Source organism: Rousettus aegyptiacus, unplaced genomic scaffold (assembly GCF_014176215.1).
Source record: "Rousettus aegyptiacus isolate mRouAeg1 unplaced genomic scaffold, mRouAeg1.p scaffold_m13_p_10, whole genome shotgun sequence".
Classification (NCBI taxonomy): Eukaryota; Metazoa; Chordata; class Mammalia; order Chiroptera; family Pteropodidae; genus Rousettus; species Rousettus aegyptiacus.
Window position 1 is genome coordinate 33,361,839 of NW_023416285.1, and position 7,667 is coordinate 33,369,505.

At 37.7% G+C, this 7,667-nt stretch overlaps 1 long non-coding RNA gene across 1 annotated transcript; it reads right to left on the reverse strand.

Moving 5' to 3' along the window:
* Nucleotides 1-1,981: 1,981 nt before the first annotated feature.
* Nucleotides 1,982-7,293, reverse strand: LOC107521741. The gene is made up of 3 exons (XR_001599636.2): nucleotides 7,124-7,293; nucleotides 6,125-6,278; nucleotides 1,982-3,335 (listed from the first exon to the last, which is right to left on the reverse strand). It is a non-coding gene; the product is annotated as an uncharacterized LOC107521741 (long non-coding RNA).
* Between the last annotated feature and the right edge of the window lie 374 nt (nucleotides 7,294-7,667).

Below are 7,667 nucleotides of genomic sequence, written 5' to 3' on the forward strand. Positions count from 1 at the left end.
TTTCATATTTAATCACACGCAGTAAGAAAGTGGTTGTTTGTGGCCAACGAGACCTCTGGTCAAGTGGAGGGGATTTCCAGCTTGCTCAGCACTCCTGGAAGTCTAATGGATACTTCACAAAAAGACACATGAGCTAAAAGCCTGCATCTTAGGCTTCATCCCACCAAATTACTGTCATAAATTCTAGTGGTCACTAACAAAGAAGGTATCTATGCAACTTCCCTTGATTTCTTGCCCTTTCCAGGTTTTACAATAGCTTATAGCAGCTCAGTGAGCTGAAGGCTTTGTCTGGTTAAATCCTACACTTTAAAAAAAAATTTTTGTCTTTTTTGGTCTAACTTATGATAGAGAAACCAGCCTGAAGGGCCCATTCTGGCAAGGTAAATTCCCAATGATTTATGCAATGTCACTTTCTTGATGATTAACCTGAATAAATCATGCTGGTATTTTCAGCAGTGATATAGCTGCCCTTTATATTCTTATCAATTTTCAGGGAAAGAAGAAATTAGCCTAGTCCTCTCATTGATCTTATGAGGAAAATTGTACCTCACAGCAGGGGTTCTACTGATAAACAATGAACACTACAAATAACTTTTCAGTTTACTTTTAATCAATAAAGCTTCTCACGATGCATTATTCTGGCAATCGGTCTAAATCACTGTGCCTATAAACTGTTGTTTTCAAAACCTTTTAATCTAATTGGAAAATCTTTCTTTGTACTAGTAATAAACACTCACTAAACTGTCTACACCTAATTGAGCTATAGTAATTTATGGGTGCTCCCTACTGTTTTTCCCCTCTTTAATCAGACTGACTGCTTTATGTCTTCCACTAATGAAATCTAAGAATCCGCCCAGTAGATCTCATCAAATGTCACTGGTGAATAAATCTTCATTCACACTGGCAGGTTCCAAACCTGGTCTCCACCTTGATTTAATTATTGTCTCACTACTGTACTCATGTCAGGTGGCAAACACATTTTCTCTGTTTTTTCAAAAAGCATGCCTTCGTCGCCAGATCTCCTCGTGAAACACAGTCCTCTGGCAGCAAGTCTGTGCCAGCTGTAGGAAGGGAAGCAGAGCCGACTCACTAGCATAATCAAGCCCCCGTCTCCTGGTCATGGACGCTGCTTCTGTTTCAGCTTCCTTTGCAACTTTTTCTACTTCTGACCTTTGCAAGCGTAAAAACACACTTCTATCAATTCACTCAAGATGTTCAGACTGGTAAATTAATTTACATTACCCAAAGTCAAAAAAAATAAATAAATAAGATAAATTAAAATACTGTTAAGAGGAATAGAATATTCCCACAATAGCTATTTATCCCAGAAGCAGTTTTCTTGACAACTAAGGTGTTTAAATGTTTTAAAATGGGGTACAGCTACATTATTCCACAATACAGGAGTTTTCCTGTCTATAAGGGATTTTTTTTTTCTCTCTCAGCATTGGGTCAATTGCTGACCCCCAGAGCCTTTAAAAACTTTTAAAAAAAGTTTTATGTAGCCTTTTCTGTTTGGGGCCTACAGTTGATTTTGCTATAGTGCCTATAGCATATTCTTGCACAAAATTGGGAAAGTTCTTGTCTTTTTTTTTCTTTTCTTATACTTGGCTATTCTTCAGTGGTTAAGAGTATGAGTTTGACACTAGTCAGAATGTGGTTAGAAATCTAGCTTCCAGTTATTAGCTCTGGGACCTTGGCCAAGTTAGTTTTCATTGGTAATCCTTTGATTCTTGACATACGCAATGGGAGTGATGATAGAACTTATTGCACATGATCAGTGTGATGATTAACTGACATAATGCTTATAATATATCTAATATGGTGACGGGCATCACCCAGTAACTGGTGTCTATTCCTAGTATCATAGCTTCAAACTTTAGTTTGCAAAAGAAACACTGGAAAGCTTTCTTAAAACACAGATTTCAGAGTCCCAACCCCAGACTTTCTGATTCAGTGGATCGAGGGTGAGGCCTGAGGATCTGCAATGCTAAAAACTTTCCAGGTGATGCTGCTACTGTAGGTTTGAGGGCCGCACTCTGAAAATCATTGACACAGAGTAACTGACAGCTGTTCTATAAAAAGAGGTGTCAAAGTGATTGTGTTGTATCAGGTACATTTATCAGAGGTATTTAACAGATGTATATACCACGGACATTTAAAAAACGCGCCTTCACGCAGAGTTAGTGTCTTAATCTGGAATTGGTCAAGAATACGATTTGTAAAAAGGTACAGAGGGTTTTTTTGTTTGTTTTTTTTTGTTTTTTGTTTTTTTGTTTTTTTAAATAAACCTTTAAAGAGGTTTTTAAAAGTCTAGTTTATACTTGTCTTGCATTGGCCCGGGATGGTTTTTGTCTTCCAAAAACAGTATGGCATTTAAGCTGAATGCTAAACATCAATGTTTTATTTCATTGTTGTTTTGTATCAAATTTCCTTGCTGTGACATGATGGTGGTCTCATGTATAGAATCCATTTTACATTTTCCCAGGTATGTCTCAGTGGTGCCGTTAGGATGGTTCTCCCCTAAAAGCTAGTTTTCCAAAAGAAGTAATGCTCATGAGTCAGTGGGGGACTCTGAGTATGCATCCTGGACTAGAATCATTGAAAAGTTCATCTTTTTCACCTTAGAACAGATGGAAGCAGCTCGAGTAAATGATAGACAGAAGGGGAACAGACTTCATTACACCTTCTGAGTTAATATGGACCTGGGAAAAATACAATAATTTCAAAGTTTGTCCTAACAACTGAGAAACCCTTCTTAATTAGAGGTAATGTCAAAAAGGTGGCTTTTCCCCAAAATTCCTGCTCACGTACCATCTGCTGCTGAGAAAAGTTGGCAATTAAGGAATATTAAGAGTAAATTCTAATCACCTTTCTACCCCTGTATCTTGTTCCCTCATTGCTCTTTGACAGCCTAATTGAAGCCCACATGTGAATCACATCTTCGCTGCATGCCAGCTCCTTCTGCCTGAATGTGCAGAAATCGTCATAAAGTCAAAGTTGCCCTCTGGTAAAGTGTCTGATGTTAAAAACATATTGTTATACTTCTCAACTTCTCTATGTCTGCTCATTTCATTGTACCTGTATTACTCTGAGTGTGGCGGTGACAGCAATTCTAAATTTAATACCCCAAGAATGGTACGTGTCAATTGACCTAGCTTTCCTCTTTGGTAAGTTTAATGATGCAGTGGAAGTGGTAGCTTTTTTCAGCAAGCCCTGTGTGTTGAGATCCATGTGGTCACATCCTATTGGTGTCATCTCTTCTTTTATTATTTGCAGAAGCAAATTTCAGAATCTCCATTTTCAATAGGGATGTTATGCTTCCTGTACCGTGGGTTCTGTCAGTAGAGAATAGAAAAAGAAGAGCAAGATTATTTTGGAAGTTATTTATGACTGCTGAGTCTCTGGTTGTTGAGGAATAAGAACTTGTTTGCCCTCCTAATGCCAAATAGAAACTAAGACATTCAGATTCCATGTTGCTCTGGTATTTTTTGGAGGAGAGATTGTGCTGACCTGGAAAAGTACAAAATAATTGTTTCATTGAGGCCATCATAAATATATCTCCACAAGTGGTGCCCAGAATCCACAGAAGATCCTCAAATATCTGAGTCCATGAAATTTATTTATATCCAGCATCTGTTCAATTTTTTCAGTAATTATTTTAGCAAAAACTAAAGAGCCAGATTCTGATAATTTTCCACTTTATCACACAATTTAAACATGCAGCAAAGTATAGGCAGTTATTCTTCATAGCGCATTCATAGGAGGAAAACCATATGCTGTTCTTGTTTGGAATAATCATAAATCTTTAAACATCAGATATAGTTGCCTTTAAAATTGATATTAACTCCAAAACAATAACTTAAAATGAATAAATCAACGCTTCGGATGTCTAGGTACCAAAACAGTTCACTAGGTTTATGCATGTATCCATGCAAACAACTACAATCAAAGTAGGCTATAAATTAATACAGCTTTTAAAAACAGTCCTCCAGGACTTGAAATTATTGAATTTTACAGTTAGGACTTCAAAATCATTTAGTTTAATGATGCTCATACTTTACTAGGCATTGAATAGGCTTTGGAGTTAAAACATATACCTGAGCCCCAGTATATATGAGTAAGAATAAAAATCTGAGGTTCTTATTTACTGCGCCTTCTATGGGAACTTGACATGTACATTTTTAGATGTTTCACAGATCATTCTGATGGACAGCTATATTGGTTTCCTAGAGCTGCCATAAAAAGTAATATAAACTGGGCGACTTAATACAACTGAAATTTCTTCCCTCACAGTTCTGGAGGATAGAAGTCAAAAATCAAGGTGTTAGCAGAGCCATGCTCCCTCTGAAAGCCCTGAAAGGGAAGAATCCTCCCTGACTTCTCCCCAGCTGCTGGTGGTTGCTGGTAATCTTTGGCATTCCTTGCCTTGCAGCTGTATTGCGCTCTTCTCTGCCTCTGTTGTCACATGACCTTCTTCTCTGTGTGTCTTTGTATGTCTGTGTGTCTGTGTCTTTCCTTATAAGGATACCAGTCTTTGGATTTAGGGCCATAATGCAGAATGATCTCATCTTAACTTGACTACATCTGCAAAAACCCTCTTTCCAAATAAGGGAACATTCCCAGGCCTCACGGGTTAGGAATTGAACATAAATGGGGGGACGGGAGGTGACACAATTGTTCATTAAAGCACTCAAAGTGACAAGTACTGATCTAGTTTCTCTGAAATCCACTGACACTATTGAGTTTAAAATAGAAAAGGCAAGCAATGTGTATTATTTATCTATTGCTCCATAAGAAATTACTCCCCAAATTAAAATAATAAGCTGTGTCTGAGGATATAGTCATATGATAGCTTATGGGGTTGGAGGATCCATTTCGAATCTCAGTTTGTTTTGCCCTTTAGGCCTCAGTTCATCACCAGGTCAGCCCTGCATAGGGATGTTCATGATATGGTATTTAAGATCTACCAGAGCGAAGGATTGGAGGTAGGAAAAAAAACCCCAAAACAAAAAAGACAAGAGAGAAGCCACAGTGCCTTTGACAACCTAATCTTGGAAGTGACATATCAATCTCTTCTGCTATATTTAATTGGTCACACAGATAAACCCTAGTATAATGTGAGAGGAGACTGCACAAGGGTTAATACCAGAATGCATACATTAGGGCCATCTGGAAGCTTGCTACTGTAAGTGGGGAGATGGAAATTTTGACTTCAGGGCTAGGAAACTAAACCATTGCTACTTAAGGCGTAATCTAAGGGTTGGCATCACTTGAGACCTGAGTGGCAATGCTGAATTTCAGGCCTCATCTCAGATCTACTAAATCAGAACCTATCTTTTAATAATATCCCCAGGTGATTTGTAAGCATAATATATTCTGAGAAGCTCTAGACTAGAACAAATTACTGATTCAGATCTTTTTCCCTTTTAAAGTAATTGCCTTGAGTAATACACCTACTTAAAGAGACTGCCATTGCTTGAAATCTGCTATTAACTTTTTTTGGGGACAGATCATAAGCCACCTCAAGAAATCAGTATCTTCCCCTTGTGTCCAAAGTACCCTACTATAATCATAATAACTTTTTACCTTTTGTTCACAAAAATTTTATTTAATCGAGTTGACCCAAAGATATTTATTTTTAAAACACCAAAAGCCCATTTAAAGTATAAAACCTATTCTATAGCACAGATATTACAAATGTATTGCATCTACCAAAGATTATTCCTAAATCATAATGCTGATTTCTGAAACAGCACCCTGCATTTTTAGCCTCTCAACTTCTGAAAGATTATGATCTTGCCATCAAATAATTCGAAGCCAGTGGAGAACTGAATCTAATTAAAAGCACAACAACGCTCAGACCAAAATAAAATACAAATGACATTAATTCAGTCCCTTATACCAACAGCCTGAGTGAATAAGAGGCAGACTGCCCAGTGGAGCCCCATGTGTGTGCCCCCAGTCTCACGAAGGACTCCAACCACAGGGAGGATAGTAAAGGTCATCACTGTGCCAGTCACCAAAACTGGAAGTCCAAACACTTCTGCCCATTGTGTGTTGGTATCAGAGTTGCCAAGGAAAATGCAATGTGGGCAAGCATTAAATGGAAAAATGCATTACTTACATAGAGAAGAGACAAAGCAAGATCAGCTTCTATAGTGGGTGTTAGTTCATCATGGCCCATGGGTCTCTCTCTCTCTCTCTCTCAGCAGTCAACACAAGGCAATTCTCTTATGTGCACCTCTCTTGCGCTACAGTGGAAGGATTATGCCCCTTCTCTGTGAGGGAACAGTTACAATAATGAGGATGGACAGGTGCCCTATGACACACAACTTAAGCAGAACAAAAGAGCACCCACTGAGCATAGAACAGGGAAAGTTATGCTCACACAAGTGATAAACTTGGCACAGGTCGTGTGGGCTCTCTATCCCTTGGTAAGAAAGTATTTCAGGCTCAAAGCCCATTCTTATAAGGTCAAGTGGAGATTTAAAGATTGTGAGCATGAGACAAACTTTCCCGACATATAAACATCCTACTGCAACTATCATGTGATAAAAACTTATAAGACATAATGAAGTTAAAATTATATATATATATATAATATATATATAATATATAAAATTATATATATATGTGTATATATATATATTATATATATATATAGTCAGAAGAGAGAAAAGTCAATAAAATCAGACTCAGAGATGGACCAGATGTTGAAAATTTTTTTACAAATATTTAAATAACTATGAGAAATATATCAAATGTTCTATAGGAAAGGTTAGCAACTTAAGGAAGAGAGATGGAAACTGTAGAGAAAAACCAAACGGCATTTCTAGGGATAAAATATATGCTATAAATCATGAAGAATTTATTTGATGAGCTAATGTTGTCTGGGAGAAAGATTCAGTGGACTTGAACCAATGTCAATAGAACTTATCAAATTTGAAACCTATGAACGTAGCCATCTAATTAAATCTCTCCCTAGATGAGAGAGATCAAATGAAAACATCTAAGTGGGCTCCAGATAACATCCAGTCCACTCTTTCTCTTAACTTTCTTTATCTAACTTTACCTTAGAATCATTTATCTTACTTTAAACAAAGAGGGAAAAGGGACTACTTACTTGTGGAAGTTTAAAGAAGCTGTAAAATTGGTCACCGGTGAGTGACCAGGTAAAATAGTTTCCATAGAATTAAGCAGAACATATAGAAACAGTAAGTGCCTGCTGTTCCAATGGTCTCTTCAAACACGTTAATAAATAAACAAACAAACAAGGCAAAATTATATGCGTGCCCTGCTCTGTACTAAGAGGAAAAGGTTTATAAATAAAGATGACTCCTGGGAGAATGCGCATGTAAAAAGGGGACCACACCCACGTCAATGTTTTCAGGAAATCCTGCTAGCCCTCCCCCAAGATACATCCTGTGACCCACTTCACTGCTACCAGCTTGATCCAAAACTGTGAGCTCACACCTCATTTACATCAGTGGCCTAAATTCCTTGCTTCCACCCCTTACCTTGCACAGTGTTTTATCAAATCGCTACTTACAGTAATTCTTTTAATCATGTTAGTATTCAGCTTACTGTTGGACCTCCTTTTAGCCTGGCTTCTGTGTGTGACAGACAATTCCAACTGATCAGTCCTTCCTGGTCCTCATCCTACTTTG